Below are 24,889 nucleotides of genomic sequence, written 5' to 3' on the forward strand. Positions count from 1 at the left end.
GTTTCTTAAGTTGTAGGAAGGCTTCATCACATTTGGATGTCCAACTAAATTCAACTTATTTTGTGAGTAACTTATACAAGGGACTAGCTATTTTTTTGAAATCTTTTATGAAATGTCTATAATATCTAACATGACCTAGAAAAGATCTTACATCTTTTGATTTTTTAGGTATGGGCAATGTTTGAATTACCTCTATCTTAGTTGGATCCACTTGTATTCCTACGTCTAATATGAAATGACCAAGTACCACGCCTTTCTGCATGAGCATGAAACACTTTTCACTATTAAGTGCCAAATTATGTTCTTGAGATCTGACCAAAACCTTTTCAAGATTCACCATTGCTTCCTCAAAAGTGACTCCAAATGTTGTGAAGTCATCCATGTATATTTCCATACAATCATGTGATATATCAACAAAGATGCTAATAATAGCTTGTTGGAATGTTGCAGAAGCATTACATAAACCAAATGGTAAAACATAGTATGCAAAAGTACCCCATGGGCATGTAAATGTGGTTTTATCTTAATCTTTAGGAGCAATACTAATTGTACAAAGAGAAAGGTTCTATGCAACATCATGAGCTATATTATAGAATTTAACTTTTCTTCTTTATCCTCTAAATCTGGCCGAACAGAGGTGCTCAAATCTGGTAATGGTTGTGCTAGAGGATATAAATCAAATTTCTTTAGTGCTTGGCCATTCGATATGGTCATATTCCTTGATCTACAACTTATATTTGCATCAGTTGTGGCTAACCATGGTTGACCTAGGATGACAGGGTAACTAGATAGATTAAATTTGGGGGATAAAATCATGAAGTTTGTAGGATACTCTAGAGAATATAAGGTTACAACTATTTTTTCTATCATCCCATTAGGGGTGATAGTAGAACTATCTGCAAGTTGCAAAATTGTTGGTGTAGCCCTTAACCCTTCTATTTTTAGCTTCTTCATAGTGTCTTTGGTCATGACATTTATAGAAGATCCAAGATCTATTAAAGAATTTTTAAAACACTGACCATTGATACTGACATTCACTACTGGACTTCTTGGATCAGAATATTTTGGTGTGATCAACTTGCCTAACATAATGTAAGCCAATTGTCCCACAACATGGACCATGGTGGGGTCCTTTTTCTTCCTTCTAGGCTTCTTTAGGCAAGCATCTCTAATGGATTTTTCATAAAATAGAACATTTTTAATGGCTTGAAATAGGGGTATTTGGACATGCATGTTTTTTAGCTTATCAACAATATCAAAAGGTTGTTCCTTTGTTTGTATAGATTTATTTTGTATAAGCTTTTATGGAAAAGGAGGTTCCACTATTGGTTGAGCTTGAGTTGACATGGTAACATTGGTTGGGTCAACTATTTTAGCAACTGAGGGTTATGATGTTGTAGGAGAGTCCGATATTTCAGTTATAAGAGGCGATTTAGGCACTAGTAAAGTTGTACCAGATCTTATATGTATATCTGCAACACCCAAAGCGTAAGCATGATACTGTTGAGCATTATCACTCTACATGGGCTACTGTGGTTGTTGGCTATTTGGGTTTGGCTAAGGTTGTGCAGGTAATTGCATCTACTTTTGAGGTCCAGGATTTGTAGGTGGTGGCATTAAAGAAAGATGTTGAACTAGAGTTGGTAATTGTGGAGTACTAGTATTTTGGTTAGGCCACTGTTGAGATCCCCTCCATTGGTTTGTAGGCTATCAATTCCCTTGGGGTGGTTGCCATTGATTTTGCCAATTTTGGTAGTAGTTCTGTTAGTTCTACCATTGGTTACTCTATTGGTTAGGCCAAGGTGGTTGGGAATTTTGAGGCCATTGGGATTGTTGCAGGTTGTTTTGCCTAGCATTGTTCCAATTAGGTTGATATTGTGGAGGACCTTGGGGATTATGGCTTTGCCATTGATTACCATATGAATTTGAATTTTACAAAGGTTCTTGAGGCATACCTTGATGTTGGGCCCATGGTCAGTGTTGAGCAACAAAAAATAATTGCTCATCATCTCCATCTATCTTGAGGTACTCATTTGGAATATGTTGGTTCTCCATGCTTGCAACTAGTTTACATTAACAATCCTTCTTCTACTTTTGCCAATGAGAACAATATTTAGCTAGTTGTAATTCAACTTCTGCATGCTTCTTCTTTATAGTCATTGTGTCAAGATGTGTAGCAACATCATTGATGATGTCTTGCTTGAAATCTAACAATAGGCTAGATATCTCAAGCTTTGAAATACCTTCGATGATTCCTTTAGTGATTGTGGAATGAGGCCCTTGACCTTTCTTCATTAATGACCTTGAATAGTTTTGATAGATCTTTTTGAGTTCATCCCGAGAAGCTTGATATACATCACCACCAACCATTAGGTCCAATGCTTCTAGATAGTCATCATTCACACCTCTTAGAAAGACTAGCTTTTGTGAATCTTGAGACAACATATGCTGAGGGTTCTTCTGCAGTGTATATAAGAAACATGAAACATAGTCTTCCAGTGTTTCTTCCTCCTTCTATTATTTCTTGAAGACATCATCCCTCTTGAACCATATGCTTTGCAATATTCTTTATACTTATCCATAAATAGAGTTTGCATTTCATCCCAAGCTCCTGTTGCATTAGTTCCTAAGCCCATGAACCATTGCAGAGTGGACTCTTTCAATGTTGCTAGAAATAATTTGAGATTGTAGGCATCAGTGTTATAGTCAAAACTACGACAAAGTATATCAAACTCAAACAAGAAAGTATCAGGGTCTTCAGTTGCAAGGCCGTAGAACTTTGGAAGAGTAGTGGGAGGTATGTTTTTAAGATTATCATTGGTTACAAGACTTGGAAGAGGGAATGGAAAAGTAGGTTGTGCCATTATTGGAGGTATTACATTATGAGGTTGCTGCTGAAAAGGGACATTGAGTACTAGATGATTAACAATAGGTGGATTCAGAGTAGTGTTTTCAAGAAAACTGGCCAAAACTTTAGTAAAAGGTTGAAGACTAATTGTATCTATTGGTTCAACTCTTGATGATGATGTTGTGGCAAAAATAGGGCTTGCATCTTCAAAAGGAAACTCAACTTCTTCTTCAATTTCTTCGTTCATAGAATCCCATGAAAGAAATCTGCCATATTCATCTTGTCGTGTTCCTCTTCGATGCATGCAATTGAATTCTTCACACTAGTGAAGAAAGTTTGAAAACTAAAAAAACCTGTCTGAAAACTATGACTCAAAAATGCTCCTAGCTTGACCCCATCCCCGAAAATGATGCCAAAAATGGTCCACCTCGCAATAGGTGTATCATAGTCATACTTTGGGCCATGCTTAGGAATAATATATTTAAACTAAGGACTATTTTTCCCACTATGAGGTGCATTCAATCTTGTCAACCTAGGGACATATACTTGAAATGATTGGCATAGTATGTACACTAGGTATCTTAATGAGTCATTATGCTTATACTGCAGGAAAGTAGAATGCAAGGAAAAGAACCTACACTATTGCTGCAGGAAATGAACACACTTGACTGAAACAAATGTTGGAAATGAAATGAAAAGTTAACACCTATTCCAACTCAGTTCATCCACTATAATTGTTCGTACAGATGTTGCAGGAACATTCATGAAGTATAATGCTACAGGAAGGAATTTACAACTTCTACTTGCAAAACTAGAAATGCTTGAAAATAAATCTATACTATCCTAATCTAATCCACCTTCCAAGTGGGCTCCCTTGGTTGGCTTCAACTAAACTACTAACATAGGATAGAAGTAAAAAACTATTTCATTACATTTTAGAAATTCATTACATGGGAACAATGGATAGAAACTGTAAAAACACAACTATAAAAGTTAACAGTCTATTGATCTCATAAACTTTTTCTTCTTACTTCCTACTAACTTCCTAACTTGCACACAACTGGTCTGATCCCTATATATAGGAAATCGACACTTATTCAAAAATAGAAAAACAAACAAACTAACTACAAATCTGCAAGTGAGAAAGAAGGAAGAGTAATAGCTCAAGCTAGGAAGAATAAAGTCTAAACAACAACCACTTGACATAAATGTAGAGAATATAGTAAGGCTTTAGAGTTCCTCCATTCTTGCAGCCATGTCCTTTGGTATCGATATGATTCTTCTCCACTATGACTTAAACTTCAATGTTATTTCTCCTCTTGAATGCTATTAACTCTATTCAACATGCATCTTTGAATTCACCCAATCATCTTCAGCTTCATCGCTAATAGGTTAGTTATTATGCAGAGACATGTTTGCAAATAAGCATTTATCAAATTAAATTCAAATATAAGAACACACATTTTTCTAATTATATGAAATATTGCATAATATATATAATACTAGCAAAATATGGCATAGTATCTACCCATAGGTTTATCATAGGTTTCGATAAACATAGGTTCACAAATGTTTTGATAAAAATAAAACAAAGTATCAACAAAGTGTTTAAAACTACCATGAAATAGAGGCAATATTTGGCCTTATCAGAGACAACATGGATTTTTTGATTTTGGAAAGAGAAAAAAGGTCATTCTCTGAAATGGAAAAGATGGTTAACGTAGAATGTTAACCCTAGTAGAAAATGTGCATTAACCTGCAACTCGGCACATGAAGGAAAAATGAGCCAATTTGGCACATAAACAAGTTGAACTTGCTCAATACATGAAAAAATTGCATTAATACGAGATGTTAACCTGACTGAAAAGCATGTTAACCCAACCAAAGAATCTAGCTTGTTGAAGATCTCTTAGATCGGTTATCAATGATGGGCTGAATGGAGGGCAAAAATGGCCAACATTCTTGGTGACTCAGAGGGGACGCTTTCCTACTAAACATAGACCAATGGCCTTAAGAAATCCATTGGGCATGGAGTCACTACCAAGAATTGACACGTTATCTAACCTACAACTTCACAAAATTCTACAACTAGCACAAAACAAAAACTTTAGGAAGCTCTGGAAAGCTCATAACAACTCCAGAAAAGGAGGAAATGTGCTCATGCACTTCTTGGAAAATAGGAAAGAACTGAAAACAAAAACTGCTCAACTATGTACAAGTTATTCATAATGCATAAAATTAAACAAAGTCATTGATTGGCTTATTGAAGTAGCTACCTTTCCTCACAAGTTCATTTTTCCTTCCATGCATATGGGTAGTTGAAAACATTAGCAAGCATGAAAAACATACTAATGCATGGAATACCTTCTTCCCAATGCTAAAAACAATGAAGCTCTCCAACACTGGGGCATTACCTTCTTGAGCAAAAAATTCTTCCTCTTCCTTGTGATCTTCTTCCTCATGCTCAAGAGTAAGGTTCACCGGGGGAAACTTGCTGATTTTTTGCAAAGCTAGATGTCTTATGGGACATCCTCTTGATATTTTTAGGTCCAAGTAGTTAGCCTTGACCTTGTCACTATGCTTTGCAATGGTAGTATCCTACTGGTTTGGAAGTGGCACCTCTTCTTGTGAAGAAAAAATCTCCACGTCTTGTTCATGCTACTCATGAATCACCTCCTCTAAAGCTACTGGTATGGTGTGACTTTCCATTTTTTGCTACTGAAGAACATGCTCCTCATGTATCAAAGATGACGATTCAACATCTATGGAAGAACAAATCACATCAAACTCATCCAAAAGATCATCCTCATCATTGATCTCCTCCATTATAGCTGCAATAACATGCATAGTTTGAGGGGAAACCTCATTCATGTCAGCATGTTCCCCCTCAAGGATAGAGCTATCTTTGGGATCCTCTTCTCCATCCTCCACATCATGGAGGATTGTGTGCTGAAACAAATGGTTCTCCTCTTGCTCAACTTGTAGTTGATCCTCATCATTTTTCGAAGGCTCAAAAGCCATGACTTGGTCCTCAAAAGAAGGAACATAATTTTCTTCTTCTTCTTCCTCAAAAAAAGAGGGAAGATCTTCAAATGAGGGAATTGAATCCTCTTCCTTCTTCTCAACAACTACCTCTTTGTTATTTTGAGCAAGTTGTAACTCTTCCCATGGTATCTTTGCAGGTTTTATTTCACTCTCCCAAAACTCATTATTTGGACCATCAAGAGTCCACACAACTGGTCCACCCTTAAAGAGTGAAATGGTGATAGGTGTGGAAGGTTCATGACGAGTGGAGAAGTTGTAGCAACAAGATTTTATAATGGAGGGGGCTTCTTAAAGCTTGGGATGTCATATTTTTGAGAAGGGGCTACCTCTGCTTCCTTGCTTTGGCCAAATGTAGCCTCATTTCCTCCTCTCTTGCTACAACAACTTTCCTTGCAAGATTCTCCTCAAAATGTCTTTGTCTCTCCCTATTTTCTTCTTTCTACTACATTCTAAGGGGAACATGATGAGCTAACTCAAAAATATCATAAACCTCAAACACCATGTTGCAAACAAGAGGGTCATCTTCCCATGTCTCCTTGTCATTTTGCAACTCTTCATTCCAAACAATCATAATGAGTTTAATGTGAGAAAAATCCCCATAATATGTATCTGTTTATGGATTTTCAACATGGCTGAAAAATCTTCCAAGTTCAGTAGACTTGAAACCCAAGCTATCTAAAGAATCATAGAGTAATCCAGTTTCTGATATGCAATCACTATGGGGTTCCAAGGAAGACTAGGTAGGTATGTAAAGAGTGAGAGGGATGAGGAATAGCCTCTTCATGATATGGGGAAAAGTAAGAAGGATCTCTATGAAAAGAATCCATGATAAAGCATTTAATTAACTAATCTCATAGAAAATTTTGAAAACATAAAAGATCAGAGATGATCTTTACACATACCAACACTTGGTCCAAATGAAACCAAAAAATGCATAGAGTCACCATGGTGTTGAATTAATTCCTCCAAAGGTTGATGACACTAATAATAACACCCAAATTCTTAGTGAATAAGATTGCAATTGGCTAACTAGTGGACTTATGAGGCTAAAATCTGTGTCCCATTGGGTGTGCCAAAAACTATTGTCACAAAAGTCTACACTCTTGCTTGAGGTATGACCCTCAATTGACCTTTTGTAGCATGGAAATGACCTCCAAGTGTGGGACTTGCACTCTGAGGTTGAATCTCTAAGAAGTTCATTTTCCTTTGCTATCAAGATGCACCTAACTACTCTTGAGAGGAAAAGGGAGAAGGAGATACAAGAAACAAAATCTATCTAATCTATTCTAAGGAGCTGATGCACCAAAATAGAATGTTCAAACCAATATCTACCATATATGCACTATTGAACCATCATATCACCAAAAGATATACACATCCAGACTTGTTTTAGTCTAACAATCACATCTAGATCAAAAAACCCAAATAAATGACACAAGGAAGAAGAGAATTCACTTATATATCATTCATAGGCCAAAAGGAGATACAATCATGCAAGATTGCAGATATCCAAAATACACCAATGAGAGGCATATATATCTTGTACAATACATCAATGGCTGAAGGAGATAAGGCAGAATGCCATACAGTTTAGAGGCAAAGGGGATTTATAGTGGCAAGCCAGAGAAATGCTAGAGAAATAGAGAGTGTTTGACCTTAACAAAATTTACAAAATTTGGCTTTATAGCTTAGGCATAACTGTGATATCTTCTACCCTAAACCAAACTCAACTACTACACATAACAGTTACTACAAATCTAGAAGAAATCTAATCATGGAACAATGCTAGATGTAATAGTGACAGGAAGAAACCAAAATCAACACATCCAACCATAAGAGATCAAATCCAAAAGATCTAATCATTAAATGTATTAAAGAGGCATTGAGATGCATTAACACCATGGAACAAGGCCCAAAATGCGAGTTCAACATTTAAGAGATGATCCTTATAGCATGGCATGGCCACAACAAATAAATCTACACTACTATCAAAAAACATGGGATGGGTTAACACGCAAGTTAAGCTACTGCAAAAATTACAGAATTGACTCATGTGGAATAGATTTGATCTACCTAGAAAATGTATGCACCATTGATGTAGATCTTCTTTTGAATATGGACAACCTAGATGCTTGAAAAATATCCCCAACTGATAAATAAAAAATAATCGTAGATCCAATATCTCCACCTAACCACAATGGAAATTGAGATGTGCTCATAAATATCCAAGGATGCTCCAAAATCTAATGACCATCATATCTTTGCAAGAGAAAAGGGCAGCAATGCAAAAATATGACCACCGTCCGATTCAAAGCAACCCAACATAAGAATGATCTGTCATGTGGCATGCAATAGTTGGTCGCATATTTCTTGAATGTTCAATTGAAGAGACAACATCAATTTTCCAATTTTAGAAATAGCAAAAAGGTCATTCTCTAAAATTGCAAAAATGGTTAATGCAAAATGTTAACCCCAACATAAAATGTGTGTTAACTTGTAACTCAAAACATGAAATAAAAATGAGCCAACTTGGCACATGAACATGCTGAACTAGCTGAACACATGAACAAGTTGAACTAGCTCACCACATGAAGAAATCACATTAACATGTGATGTTAACCTGACCAAAAAGCATGTTAACCCAACCAAAAATTCTAGCCCATTGAAGATATCTCAAATTGGTTATCAATGATGGGCTCAATGGGGGGCAAAAATGTCCAACAGGCATTAACATCCATTCACAAACATGAAGTGAATGTGATTATGAGATCTACTAAATAAGAAAGAAAAAAATAAGTGAACAAAAAAACACTCATTTAATGCTTCTAGAATCAGAGAGGTAAAATATATTTTGACATTATATATATATATATATATATATATATATATATATATATATATATATGTATGTATGTATATATATAAGGACCAAGCCTATAGATTTATAATGCATCCATACTCCTAAAGATATGATGCAAAACAATATTTAAGAATGTCTAAAATTTCTTGAGAAATCATATAGTAGAACCAACTGATTCAAATGTGTGAAATCCTCTTTATTCCTAATCACTTGAAGATATAACTAACATACAATTTTATCTCTACGCAATCTTTATATGTTTTTGCAAGCTGAAGTTTAGACTTCCTATCTCTGCCTATTACAATTAGTACAAAAGTATTCCCCTTCCCCCGTAAATACAAGACTAAAAACCAAAAGAAGAACCCCATAATTTTTTTTCTATTTCTTCTTTATCCTCTTTTTGTTTAGATCTTCTTTATCAGTTTTCATTACTAATTCTTTGGAAATCTAACCCCTTATCATTTTCCCCTTATAATTCATTGTTCATCAAAGAAAACTAGTAGGGAATCTATGTAAGCTATATTGCATATTAGAGAGAACCATAGAAGAACATTGAGATTTGAACTATTATTGTAGATGTATATCTATTATGGCATTGGAATTACAATTATAAATATATACATATTGTCCATCTCCATTTATAGTCATTGTATTATCCATTTATTTCATTGTAACACATTACATTACCACATATATTAATAAACTATCATTACATTACATATTAAACATTGCTACATTTTGTATCACAATTCATTAGTTCTTTTATTTCATCATAACATTTAGATTTACTAGTCATATAGGATTGTATTAGAGAACATTTTGAGAATTATTTCATATTGCAATTACACACATGTAGTATCCTAATTATTATAAAATGTGACATTATAGATCTTCATACTTATAAAAGCATCAATAATAGGATGAGGTAGTTTTCAACTTATAGATCCTCTTTCCTATCAATTATTGAAGTTTCTTCCTTTCCCAAGTTTTGGGATCACTTGGGAAGTTCCCCCTCTGAGGCTTCTCCTCTTCAAGCTATGTAGATTGTTGGTCACCCTTTTATTCTTTGGCGTATCTGGTAGGAGAAGAATCATCGAATCTTTCAAGATGTCTAAATCGGTGTCCTGAAACTTTGGTGGAAGATTTTTGACTCTTTTCAGGAAACTATTCAAGCTAAGTTCCAGTTAGATGGGGTTATGGATCCTGGTGATCTTTCTATTTGCAATCCCCTCAATTTTCATCTTCGAGATGGGACCCCAAAGGTTGTGGGTAAATGGTACCATAGTGTGCCCAAACATCCTAGGTGGAAGGGGAAGCATTTGGTAAAATGTGAGGGAAATTGGTCTCCTCCTCCTCCTAGAATTATTAAAGTCAACACTAATGGTTCTTCTAAAGGGAATCCAAGTTTTGTTGGCATTAGGGGTGTGGCTCACTACACCTCTAGAGTAGTTCATTTTATTTTCTTAGTGCATAAGGGTTTTCATACTAAACATATCATGGAGGCTTTGGCCATCTTATATGTTGTGGAAAAATGTTGCTAAAGGGGTTCATGCAATATTATCTATGAGTCTTGTTGGTTCCTCAAATTATCAGTTAGAAAACCTATGAACGTTGCTTGCTCAATGTTGGGAAATCCAACATAATTTTTTCAATGACCAGGATTTGAAATAAGAGATCAGACCCTCTTCACTTTAGGATATGCTAACCTAGGTGAGTATACCTAATGAAAACATTTTTATGTAGATTATGAGAATTTTATTGCTCAATAGTGTTGGAATAATTAGTTATTCCCAAGGAGAAATCAATAATGTAAGGTTAAATTATTTATTAAATGGATTTTATCTAAAGCCTTGTTTAAATATATGGGTTTAAGGATTGTAGAGCATTCGAGTATGATAAAGAACTTCACCAACTTCAATTGATAAAGTGTTTTATTGAAATCAATTTAGACTAGTTCCTTACACAAATTGGGCATAATACAGTTCATTCAAGATTATTAAAACTCTTTAGAGATAGTGCACACCAACCATGAATCACCAGATAGAGAACTTGAACACAAACCCTAGTTCAATTGTTTTTAACTTCAATCTTGGAAGACCAAATGAATAAAAAACACAAAGTTTGTGAATTTTAACTTATCTAGAAGGAATGTATTGAATTTCAATCAATCAATGGAAATGTGAACCCAAGAGGAAAATCTATATGAGAACAAAAGATAATTCTGCACAATTCTTGAGATAAATTGAGTATTTTTATTAACTTTGAAAATAGTACAATAGAGTAATGGTTGCTTGCAATATCCACTCAAAACTTGCACAAATTGTTCAATTCTTTATTATGCCCTGATTTGTATATTATACTATATGGTATTCAATTAGTATATGATGTACAATATATTTTGTGAGGTCTTGGTACCTCTCCTCATAGTAAATAGAGAGGTGTGACAAAGCTTCAAACTCTTTAAAAAATTGTTTAACTAGTTAAACTAACTACAACCATTCATAACATTTAGAATTTTAACAAAAAGTAAAATCTTCACAATCCTTAGGGGAGAAGAGGCCATGAAACATGTTGAACATGTCATTGATGTATACTCATTCACCCAACTGTTCTTCTCTTTTCACCAACATCTGTGCACTTGCAATCCTGTCCTCTTCTAACAACTCAAGGTCATGGCAGTGACTTGCATAACTGGCATAATCTTCTCGAGGTCACATGTGGCTTGGTACATGTTGTCAATGATATCGAACTGGTCTTCTTCCTAAGTAGAAAGGTTAGGTTGCATCACTATTTTGGACTCCTAGCCTACAGGGTGTTCCTGTACTAGCAACCCATCCTTCACTTATAATCCAAAGTCTTGCACTTTGAAGAATTTACCAAAGAATAGACACTTAGATTTTTGTTGTTTTGCACACCCTTCACAAACACTCTTCCAAAATAGCAAAAATGAAGCTTTAATGTCAATTTTTATCAAAAAATTGTAGGTTCCACCAAGTCTAACTCCCAAGTGGCTATGAACTTGCTTATTTCGCAGGCATCTGAAGATGTTAATTTGTAATTGGCTTCAGTGATTAATCAGATTATTCTCTTTTGTAATTCTCTTGACTCTATCAATTTTACTTATATATCCCTCATGAGTGGAACATAGCTATTGATTGTTTGGCCAAATGGGCTTCTGGCCATGCTTGGGATTGGATTATTGTGGATAGGAGACAACTTCCTTTGGATTTGTCTCATGATTTTGATGACCTTGTTGATTAGGATAGAGCTCATTGTTAAGCTCTCCTTTTTGGTACCTTTTTTTTATCTTAATAAATTTTTACCCCTCATTTAGTTTAAAAAAATTCTCCTTCTTAATTATCAAAGTTATCTCATTTTGATTATTAAATCTAAATACCAATTTGAGTGCACTTAATTTTATCAGATTTCAACAATCCAGTAGTAGATCACTTAGCTTGTTCTAAATTTGATTGTTTGTACTTATTTCAATTTTCCATCAACATTTTAGATAACACTTTGTGATCCATCATAAGAAAATATAAAATTATAATATGTATAATCAATCTTTAATGTCAAAATCTAGCAATACCGTCAAAATACATTAGCTGTCACATCATTTACAACTAATTCTTAAGATGCATTTGAATAAAATTGATTCATAAAGAAGTTTTAAGTTTTTTTGAAGCTTCCTCAATGACAAAATACAGACAACAATTCATATGTACAATTCTACATTTTTTAAGGAATAAGAAATAGTAGGAAAATAACAGATATCTACACAAATTATCAGTACCATGACAACTTCGATCAGATTTCTTGAGTTCACATATTATCCCTGATTTTCCAAATGAAAGGGAGGAGATTTATCCAGTGTTATTGGGTGACTTGACTTTGAACTTTGTGCAACCCAAGCAGACACGTCTTTTGTTAAAAGTGACAGAGAACAAACTTCTGCCTAATCTGCCAACTTTCTATGGACGCGTTTTCTGCCTTTTTCTTTGCAATACTCACTTTCCTCTCCCGTGAACAAAAAGAATCGACGTGGATAGATAATAAGATTTTTCAGAATGCTAAAGTGGTCTCTTTCTTTACGTGGATAGATTATTGAAGTTTTCAATTTGGAGATGATATTTTCCAAGAAATAATGTGTCCTTTTGTAGTTGATATTATAGAAGTGTCTCGTGAATTGATTTCATAGTTTTACTATTTATTATACTTACCTTTCTACTTACTACTATTTATCCATTTCTCTCATTTTGATGAAATGAGTAAATACAATTACATTTTAATAACGGTCGTACTTTTGTATTAAGTTAGACTCCTTTTCTAATAGTTTATAGCTTTCTAATTACACATACTTCTATATCTATAACTTGAATGACAACACACACACACACACACACACACACACACACACACACACACATATAGATTTCCCATTTCAATGGAATTTGACATAATAAAAACTCATATTAACAAATGACATACTATTGTGTTAATTTTTGCTCATTTGACAATCTATTGTACATTTCTATTTAGACATCCTTCTAAATTTTCAACTTTATCTAGATATACTTTTGTATGTTTACTACTTATTGCAATTGCACTAACTCCCATAGATTTGTTTCCTCCATTTTTGTTACTTGGGAAGCTTCTGGTAAATCTAATGCCTCATATTTATGCCTAATTGTTTTTTAATAGTTACTCATATCCATTCGAGTTTCCACAAAATCATCAAGTATACCATCAAGTTTCAATAATACCTCTGTTGGGACTTAAAATCGAAGCCTTGATTTTGAGTACCATTGAAGAAATCAAGCCTTATAAATGCTTTTTGATGCATATGTACCTGACTATCCATTTGAGGCCTAAGAGGAGTTTAATGTTTCTAACACCTTGCATTTAGTGCATCTATGTGTTCCATGATGATAAATTTTCATTTTGAGCCATTCCATGAAGTCCCATTTTGAGCGATGTCCAAATCTGCATTTTTGCCCGTGTAAAACAATGATAGGAGGCTATGTTTGTGATTGAATATCTCGCACCCAATAACGTTTCATGACTTGATTCTTTGGGAGTGTTTAGTGTCTATACCAGAGAGCTTATGTTTTAGATTTTGAGTCATTTTGAATCCGTATGACTAGGTTTTGAATCCCTCAAATTTGGTCATTTACTGTTGTAGTGCTGATGCAAATTGTTTAGAATTTTGGGAAGCCCTTTTCGACTTGCTATAATTTTGATCCAATTAACTAAATTGATGAAATTCCTTTTGCATTACATTTTAGAGGTCAGGGACTTGCTATTTTTCAATTTTGAGCTTATGACGAATCCATTTGATCTGTTTTCAAATGCGATTCCAAATGCAATTTGCAACCTTTTACTAGTGTAAAGAAGTGCAGAGTTGTCAGTACCCCTATTTGTGATATTATATCTTAAAATCTATGATAGATGAGATCGAATGGATTGTACCACTATGTTGTACTCTAAAAATACTTCAAGTGTGCCAATTTTCAAATCTTGATGAATTTGTCTGCAACTTTCCCAGTGTTAGAATTATGGTATTTTTGTCATTAGTGCAAACACTTATTCAATTCTAAATGCTTATCTAGCTCATCACTTAGTCTACAGTGTATACTGAGCATTCAGTGGTTACCTTATAAGTTCATCACGTAAACAGTTCTCACCAAGCATTTCAGAGGATACCGAGTGAATGAGAAGTTCAGTAGTGTTCACCAAGCAAAGCAAGGTAAATGAAGAACTCAGTGTTCACCGAGAAAAGCAAGGTAAATGAAGAACTCAATGTTCACCGAGAAAAGCAAGGTAAATGAATAACTTAGTGTTCACTGAGCAAAGCAAGGTAAACAAAGAAGTTAGTTTCTATCGAGTGGCACTATATCTACCGAGTCACCAATGGTTACCAAGTTCCAAGCAGTGTTGTGTGGCTAGTATGAACCGAGCCTCTACTTCTATCGAGTGCATGACGATGCTGAGTAATGTAGTGGATGCCGAGTATCAGAAGGTCACCGACTCAGCTTGAGGAACCCGAGTTTTCTACTATCTGGCCAACTAAGTAACGTTTTGTTCACTTATGTTTTGGCCGACCTTGCAGTTGTAAATAATGGAATGGTATATATGTAATGTATGATATGATTTGTAGTAAAGAAAGATATGAGGTATGTGAAAAAAATATAAAGGAATAGATTGATGTTCGCATGTGAAGAGGATATTGAAGATCAGCAGCAAAGTAAAAGGAATACAACAAGGTCAACATAGGAGAAGAAAAGTCATATCTATCACATCAGGTGATCAATGCAAAAAGGATCTTATTAGAAAAAAGTTGTAAGTAGATCCACTGCTTCATCCTAACAAGTGAATAAGTTTATAAATCATTTAACAGGGTAGACTTAACAATCATTTTGTAAATCTCCTAATAGAGTGCATACTTCACTTTATGTTTGTAAATCCTCTAACAAGGTGGATCTAGCAATCCTACTTGCTCCTAACAAGGCAAATCACCAAAAGTGATCATTGTAAGCCTTAATAGGCCAACTTTATATTGAAGTATTGAAGTTTTGTGGGCATCATCCCCACCCCAATTTTACTTTCTATTTGAAAGGTTTCTGGGTCACCAAATCTCTGTGTTCATGTGCAATAAATGTTTGATCTTTCATTTATGCAATACATTAGATGAATGAATGCTGAATTGTATAAAAGTTTTATAAGTTACTGATTCACCCCTCCCCTCTCAGTAACCTATCTTATCCTGAATATTTCCAACACCCAGGTCAATTCCATTTGCAAAAACCATTTTTCTGTCAAGTGTTTCCTATTTGCAAATTTGAGTAGCCCAATTTGACCTCTCACCAAATGCTCCCTCTTATTTGTCATGAGCCCAAATCATAGATTTATGCTCTCCTCATGATAGTGAACCAATACTTCAAATTTTGTCTTCCCAAGTATCAATTTGCCTAGCTTTCAAAGTTGAATCCAAATGCATTTTTATAGATTTTTGACATGTTTTCTTGCAAATAGTTCTGAGTGGGCAACTTTGACAGTCAATTTTTTTGCTGAGAATTTGTAATGAGATGAGATTTGGCAGGGTAAGAGTATGTAGAACAAAGAATTAGTAGGTTTGATTTCAGAGCATGGTTAGGTGTTTTTATTAGTTTTTAAGGCTAGTCAAAGGACCTACTGGCACTAAGTCAACAAGTTGTAAAAAAGAGTTAAAATGAGCTTTAATTGGTAGTTCAGTGATAGATTTTAATTTGGATCTGTATTAGACGTTCAACAGATCAGTTTGACAATAATTTTTTTTTTAGCTAGACCCACCTTGGGTCTGACTATTCTCATCAAATTACAAAATCATAGTTGTAGAGTAAAAGCATTCTGAAGAGATATAATGATTACGATTTTCAAAAGTATTTGTTATACAATATGAAAATAAAGTTTATGCTTCTAAATGACATGATGAGAATGCTAAAGGCCTTAAAGTGTTTATAATTTAGGAAAGCTAATATGTAAGATTTCATGGCATAAAGCAATATTAAAATGGAAGTTTTCACAAGTTGTGTATAACTTTAGAGTAAGGGGTCACAAATAGGGGAAGCTTCAAAATGGTGGAAGACTCAAATCCTATCATGAGACTAAATGTGCAGCAAGAGTTAGTAGAAGTAGTAAACTCTAAGTTTGGATAGCTATATGGATAATGGAGGTGACATTTCAATTGCCAAGGAGGTTTCTCACAGGAATGTAGAGATTCAAGTGAAGGGCAAATAGAAAGATGACAACACAATTATTTTGAAACTTTGTGTTGCATATTTTGAAGGCTATGCTCGCAATTTCTATTTTCCATTTGATATTGAGGCTGACACAATATTAATTGTTGGAAGTGGAAATGATAGTAATGAAGACATATTCATGTTGAGGAGACATGGAGAAGAGCATAATCTAGAAGTTGTTTTGAAACAAGAAGTGGAATCGACTATGAAAAGTAGAGTGAATCCCCATGCAAAGGATGCAACATGTCAACATCAAAGCTTGCAACATGCAAGAGAGTTCATGCTTGGGGAAGATCCACGTGCTATGGCAATGTGACAACCAAGAAAACTATAGCAACCAAAGAGAAGGAGCAACAGGTTAGAAGAGAATTTCACACCTAAGGAGGCCACACACATGGTAGCTCATGGCTTGCAGATAGTCAATGCCAGAGTAAGCGATTGGGGATTAAGGAAAGCTAGCGATAGAGAAAGAGAATGGTTCCCACGGTAGGTCACAGGGATCCCCATGCAAGGATTGAGCTTTGTTTATGAATTTTAGACAACCACATTCACTAATATTGCAAAAATCAAACAACAACATTTGGTTTTTAAAGAATTGAATCTAGAAAGAAGTTGACTGGAGAGGCCTTTCAAGAGGTTATGCAATTGAAAGCAGTGGCATATCCAGATGATAAAGCACTAGAGATGTCTTGATAAAACATCACCCAAACCTCTTTTGAATGTTGTGGGTGTTGGTCTTGTTTACAAGCATTATGGATTGGAGATCGTTGCCAAGGAGCTTGGTCTAGATGCATGGCATATAGATGTAGAATGTGTATGTTTGGAAATATATAAGAGTTTTTTAGAGGCCATTGATACAAGTGGCGTGATTTGTTGAGGATGACATGCAAATAAAAGAAGCAGTGTAGCTTGCAATGATTTGACCTAATGGTGAAGTAGGACATCGACCATGGTAGAGAAAAAATTCAAAGCAATAGACTACCATAATAGAGGTATCATGCAATAGAAAGAGGCATTCATGTCAAGCAAGAGAAACATAGGGATATGCAGCAAGAAGAGAAGCTTGGCGTGTGTGAAGAGGAGCTTCCACGTTAAAGCAAAATGAGTTGTTCTTATAAATAATTATCCCACATTTCCCAAGTGGGGGTGACTTTGAATGTTTATATACATTTGCACATGTGCTACTTAATGTCCATGAGACAAGAGCTTTTTGAAAGCCGTAGCCCTGAAGGGAGGGTCCCACTCAACGTGGATGACCGGTTGGTGAAAATAAATTTTTTTGAATAGTTGCATTGATAGAAAAGGTCATCGAGAAAGTTGAATTGATGTAAGAAGAGGCCATAAAAGTTGAGAACTCTTGTGGTCGCTATGTCACCACCAAAAAATGGGATGGTTTTGTTGGTGGTGACATGGCGAGCTCCCAGGAAGCTGAAATTCTGGCAAGCGACCTACTGGAAAATCTTGAAATCTAGTGAGAACAATGTGTGCAGTGGCTAGATGCTGATGTGGAATTCTAAGCAACTGCATGATGACAAGTGGCACTATGTGGTGATTAGATTTCAATGATGCATAGGATGGTGACACGAGGTAGATCCAACGGTGGTTGCCATATTGCCAAGATGAAGTTTCTTAACTGTTAACATAGCGATAAGGTGACTCAATCAAAAATTGACACGAGGCAGTGAGTTGGTAGTGAGGTGGACAAGTCAGGAACTAAGACGTGGTGAGGGTGGTCAAATCAGGTTTAACTTAGATGAGAAAATAAAGAAAAAATCAAAGTCATAAAATTAAATTTTTATGTTTTTCCCAAAAAAGCACATGTAGGGTCAAAAAATTTTAAATAAATTTGGAATTTATTATATAGTTTTAAACTATAGAAAAAGTTAAACTTTTGCAATAATAAAGTGCTATGAAAATCATGAACAAGAGCTTTAACTTCAAATGGCTACCATAGGGGCAATTTTTGTCCTAAATAGGCACTTCAATATACCATTGGAATTGATAGGAAATGAATTTTCCAAATATGGAGTCAATTTTTGCATACGTGCTCACTAGTTTGAGTTATAAGTAGATTTTTAATTTCTAGGGCATTCTCAACAGAACATGAAATTTTCACCATTGAGCGTCAAGGTTGGTTAGGAGGAAAATATAAAAGCTTGTTAAAGCCTAAATGTGGAAAAAATCGATTCTGATAAGTTTATTGTGCTTCTAGAGACCATTTAACTAATTTTTCACTTTTTCCTTGAGTTCAAATTTGGCATCAAAATCAGTTATGATTCTCATCAAATATCTGAGATATTTTATGCTTTTGGAAGGCCAAATGATGAGGATTTGATTTACAGTTATAGAGAGAGATTAGAGAGATGCTTTTAACTTCTTGAGGAGGTTTTCCAAGTGGACAAATGTCAGACATAGAGAAGATTCGAGAATTCATTATCATTCCCTTTCTCATTCTTTGTAGGTGTTCCAGTTTTGGGAGAAAAATCACTCACTACTAAGATACCATTTTTCAGCAATTTCTCTTGTAATGAGCAGCATTAAGTTTAATTTTTTCTCATTTGACAATCTATTGTACATTTCTATTTAGACATCCTTCTAAATTTTCAACTTTATCTAGATATACTTTTGTATATTTACCACTTATTGCAATCGCATAAACTCTCATAGATTTGTTTCCTCCATTTTCATGGAATTTCCTAATAGAACTAGATATTAATAAATGATATACTTTTGTGTAAAGTTAGGCTCATCTTCTAAGGTATTACACCTTTTCATTTACACACTCTTCTATGTTTTGAATGTTATCTACATACGTTTGTTTTTTGTTTGCATTTCCTATTTATCACACCTACCCATGTACTTACTCTTATATATTCATTCTCTATTTTGTTGAAATACGATTACATATAATAACCAAAGCTAGATAGTTTAGTTAAGTTCACTTTTTAGCCTAAAATACCCTTACATGCACACATTAGGTTTTAAGTTTTTAAATTTTAATCATATTTTAGTATTAAAAAATTAAAAAGATTAAAAAGTGATACTAATAATAGAACAAATATAGAACTCAAAAAGATTGATATTTAACCTAGGAACCCCCTTAGAAATAATTCATCCCTAAAGTAGAAAAAATGAATGTATTCTTGGTAACAAAATAATATAAATTATTTTGATTGAGCTAAGCCTTCGTAAGATATCAAATTTGTCAATCGAGGAGGTTGTACAAGACAAGGGATTCTTGACTACCAATGATAAACCTTTTTTTTTGTTGAGCTGTCATTTTGCACAATGCTTAATGACAGGAATCCTTTTGACCTCCTCTCTTGAAAAGCTGATCTGGGATCAAGTCTAAGGTTCTGGGCAATCTTGCGAACTACTGAAATCCACTCAATTGAAGATAAATGTGTTTGTTCACAAGGATGCCTTTTCTAGTTTGAACCAATTTTAGATAAGATATCAATCTACTTGTTGTTTCAAAATTAACCACAAAAAGAGATATGTTTTTGGTATTTTCTATTTTTAAATGAATGCAATCTAACAATGCAACTATATGAATTCTTAATTTAACCAAGGCTTATTAAAGAAAATAATGAAGATAAGGTAACGAGAGATGAAAGTAAATAATATGAAAGAGAAATTCCTAATGGACATAAAGTATGGTAACAACATATCTATAGGTTAAATTGTTGAGAAGATTGGGTAGGAAACCAATGAAAATAGGAGCAATGCTTCCTCAAATCCACTGATGCAATCATCAATGGAAACTTAGTAAAACCAAAATATGTTTCACTTCTTATCAAATCACAAGACTACGGGAAGTGCACTCATGCAAGATGACAAGCCATGTAGGAATAATAGGGTGATCTCTTCTCCAACTTTGTATATCAAAAAAATTCGTCAAGACATGGCAAACACTAGAACTACAATATTGCACAATCAAATCAAAACAACAAAACTAGTGGCTCCATTATTATCATGAACAAGAATCTAGAAAAATAACACACTCTGGCAAGAATAACTATACTTAGAATGAGAGCACCAAAAGCATATATTATTGCATCAAAATAATAGCATGGAATATATGTTACATTCTCAAATTTATAAGAAATAATCTTCTCAATTTGTGTTGAGAGTGAGAGATATCTTCATGCAAATATATGCTTGAAACTAATTTAAAAAAATCTAATTATGTACAAACTAACTCTAGAAATGGTGCTAAGTAGGACTCTAAGTAGGACTCCACCCTTGTTTATATCAATAAATGAGTGCACGAGGCTTTACATGTCTTAAAATAAAGAAAGAAGTAGTAGATAAGAAGACAGAAGTTGTAAGAGGATTTAAGAGTCATTAGAAGCTCTAAAAATGGAAACTTTGCCTTCTTTGAATGTTTCTAGGAGTTAAGTTGTCATCAGAATGTGTTTTTGATACATGGAAAGCTTTAAATTTGGAACTAGTAGTTAACTGTCAGCACACCTCTAACTTCTTCAAAAATTTCTAGTGCACCTTTGGAGTAGCACACCTTTGGAGTAGTGCACCTTAGTGGTAGGTTCAAAAATCTAAAATTTTCCCAAGTGTCAAAATTGAATTTCTAGCTTATGAGTTTTCTTCCCCTTTATACCAGAGCAATGTCTAGATGTTTTCTCTTGAATTTCTCTATAATTTCTATTACTTGGGAAGCTTCTGGTAAATCTAATGCCTCATATTTATGCCTAATTGTTTTTTAATTTTTACCCATATCCATTTGAGTTTCCACAAAATCATCAAGTCTACGATCAAGTTAAAATAAACCTCTTTAGTCTTGAATACTTTCCTAATATCTTCATCAGATGTAGCATCCTTGAAAATTCTTCCAAATTGTTCAACCACTTCTTGTATTGACTTGAGCTTCATCTTTGACTCATCTTCAAAAATCTCAAGGAAAATAGCATCATAATACCTATCTGCATCCAAAAATATTGAGACTAGCTTTTTAACATATGAATATCTTCATGAAGTTCTTCCATGACCTTATTTCCAACAGCAATCTTTTCAATCCAATCATCAAGTTTATCAATCTCATCTATTGTATACACTTCCATGAGTGTACAATACCTTTGACCTTTTATTGTTTGGAGTTCTTGAAGGTCTTTTCCCCAAGTTTGTACCTCATCCATAAGCCCAAGATCTTGGTTTACCATAGATACTAGTTTCTTTGCACTAGGCTAAACATTATGCAACAACTTCAAATTAGCTGGTATTATCTCCACACCTTTCTGCTCAAAATTTTCCCACCATTGCTAGCATGCTCCCAAAAATGAATCAACTTGGACACTCCCCTTATCTCTCCTTTCTAGTGCCATAGTGAGAGTAACTTTTGGGTGGTCTTGATCCATTAGAGCTACTACTCCATGCAGGTATCCTCTTAGTAGCTCATTCTCTTTGTGCAGCTTTATCAATTCATTCTTATTTTCACCAAAATACTTGAACACCTCCCCAACTCCCATAGTGATCATTACTTTAGTTGTGTCTACTGTGGGCTTTCCTAATAGGACTTCTATAATCTAAAATTCCTTATGAGTCAAATCTTCAATCTCAGTATGTGGAGGAGATGACTTCTTATAAATTTAGGAATGTAACATGTATTCCAAGCCATTATTTTGATGCAATAATATATGCTTTTGGTGCTCATTCTGGGTGTAGTTATTCTTGTTGGAGTGTGTTATTTTTGTGGATTCTTGTTCATGATAATAATGGAGCAAATAGCTTTGTTTTCTTGATTTTATTGTGCGATTATTTAGTTCTAGTGTTTGCCACATGTTGACGAATTTCATTGACATATAGAGTTGGAGAAGAGACCACCCTATTATTCCTACATAGCTTCTCGTCTCACATGAGCACACTTCCTATGGCCTTGCGATTTGATAAGAAGTGAAAAATAATTGCATTAGTGGACTTGAGGAAGCATTGCTCCTATTTTCATTGGGTTCCTACCCATTCTTTTCAATGATTTAACTCGCAAATGTGTTGTTACCATGGTTTATGTCTATTAGGAATTTCCCTTTCATGCTATTTAATTTCATCTCTCATTATCTTATCTTCATTATTTTCTTTACTAACCCTTGGTTAAATTAAGAATTCATATAGTTGCATTGTTAGATTGCACTCATTTAAAAATAGAAAATACCAAAAACATATCTCTTTTTGTGGTTAATTTTAAAACATCAAGTAGATTGATATCTTATCCAAAATTGGTTAGAACTAGCAAAGGCCTCCTTGTGAAAAAAACCATTTATCTTCAACTGAGCAGATTCTAGTAGGTTGCAAGATTGCCCAAAACCTTGGAGTTGATCCTAGATCAGCTTTTCAAGAGAGGAGTTCGAAAGAATTCTTGGCATTAAGCATCATGCAAAATGACAACTCAACTATTATATTTTTCATATAACATTAATCCCCAAAAAATTGAGATCAACATATCAATAGTAAAGTCAATTCTCCAAGTGTATTTAACTAGTTTCACTCACAATAAGCATGCATAATATGGTCCCTATTGGAATTCTATAGAATAACTGAGAGGGGGGTGAATCAGTTATCCAAGGTTGAGATGTACAAATAAAATTTTTCATATCTTAGTGAATCCATATCCATAAAACCTTATTATGCATGTATCCATTACATCATACAACTCAAACTTTGTAGGTTACTATCTTAGGTCAAGAAAACTTTGCAAAAATGTAAACATGAAACACATTTGACACATGGATTTTACGTGGAAATCAAATTTGGGAAAAACCACCAATAACATGCTACTAATTCTCACTCTTTTGAAGTAATGCCCTATGAAAGGCCAACCCTATTAAAGGTTACAATAGACATTGTTAAATGTGACTTGGTTAAAAGATTCCAATCATCATGTTAGGAGTGAGCCATGTTACAAGACTTTTGATCATTCACTTCAAATGTCACCCGATTAAAGGATTTATAAATGATTTTTAGGTCAACCTTAATCTAGAGGATTTACCCTAGACTAATACAATGATTATAAAGTAATAGTAAGGCTTGATCTGATAACAAATTACAACTCACTTGTAGATTTGTTCCGATCCTCCATTTTACTTGGCTTTCACACACTTTAGCTCTGATAGCTTGTTCACCCTTCAAGTATGCATACTCTTAAGTCTTCTTGCTTTGCATGCCAATTATAGTATCTTCTATTTGGCCACTGAATGAAGAAAATACCCTAGACTCCTTGTCTTCTTTAGGTTCTTGTGCATGACAACCTTTTCTTCTAACCAACTCTCTCTATAAAAAGAGATTTAAGATCTTTTGTCATTTAACCTCAATTGTCCATTTTAGGGTTTGGTAGGATACAATGAATCTTCCCACTTTTCCATTTGGTTCCTCTAGAAACTTCTACCTAAATCCTCTTTGAGTTCACCACAAAATGGTTTACCTTGAATTATGTGCCTCCAACTCATCATAGTTATCTTCCATATGCTTCACACAATTCAAGAAAAAAAATAGTCTACTCAAATTTGTCAAATCTATGATTTAACATGAATACTGAAACTCGACATCAATATGTTGTCACTCAACTTCCATATTGTTCTTCCACTTGTCCTCCACTCATCTTCCACTAGTTAACTCAACAAACACTAAGTTTTATTGATGCTTGGCATCAACTAAACCTTACTCAGCTTACACTAAGTTCACTCGGCATACATTGAATCTTCACTTTTCTTGGCTCCAACTAATTTTTTTCTCGGCCTGCACTAACTTCTCTTGGCACCTACTATGCACTCAGTCAAGCTTGGAAGACTCAACTCTTCTTACTTGTTCTTCTAGACTTAAATAGTGTATCCAACCTTTCCAACCTTAAGTAGATAAATAATACACTATATCATCACTGTCTTAACTGATCTTTGTACTCCTTTCTCATACCATAACTCAACCTTTCCTCTAGGTGCTCTTGTTATCATATTTGACCAAATCCTTTCCTTTAATCAAACAAATGATAGTACTCAAATCAACTAAGCAGTTGTCTTACTAGCAAGTAGTAGGTTTGACATCAGTGACAAAACAATGATTGTTCCATTACAGATTCTTTACTTCAAATCAATCTCATATCAATAGTCTCTAACCTGCATCGCAACCCCTCTATATTTAGCTAAGTAGAAAGAAGGATAGAATAAATGGACAAGGTTTATAGCCACCCTTCGTTATACACCTAAGTGTTATTCGTAGGTGGGTGCCCAAATTTGATTCTAAGATGAGGAGTCGTTACAACCTCTAAAGAACCCAAATCCTCTCTCAAATCTATGAATACAAAATCACCCACCCTAATATGACCCTAAATTACTTTTTCTTTTAAAATATAACAAA

Source organism: Cupressus sempervirens, chromosome 2 (assembly GCF_028749045.1).
Source record: "Cupressus sempervirens isolate cs-2001-9-10 chromosome 2, ASM2874904v1, whole genome shotgun sequence".
NCBI classification, from domain to species: Eukaryota; Viridiplantae; Streptophyta; class Pinopsida; order Cupressales; family Cupressaceae; genus Cupressus; species Cupressus sempervirens.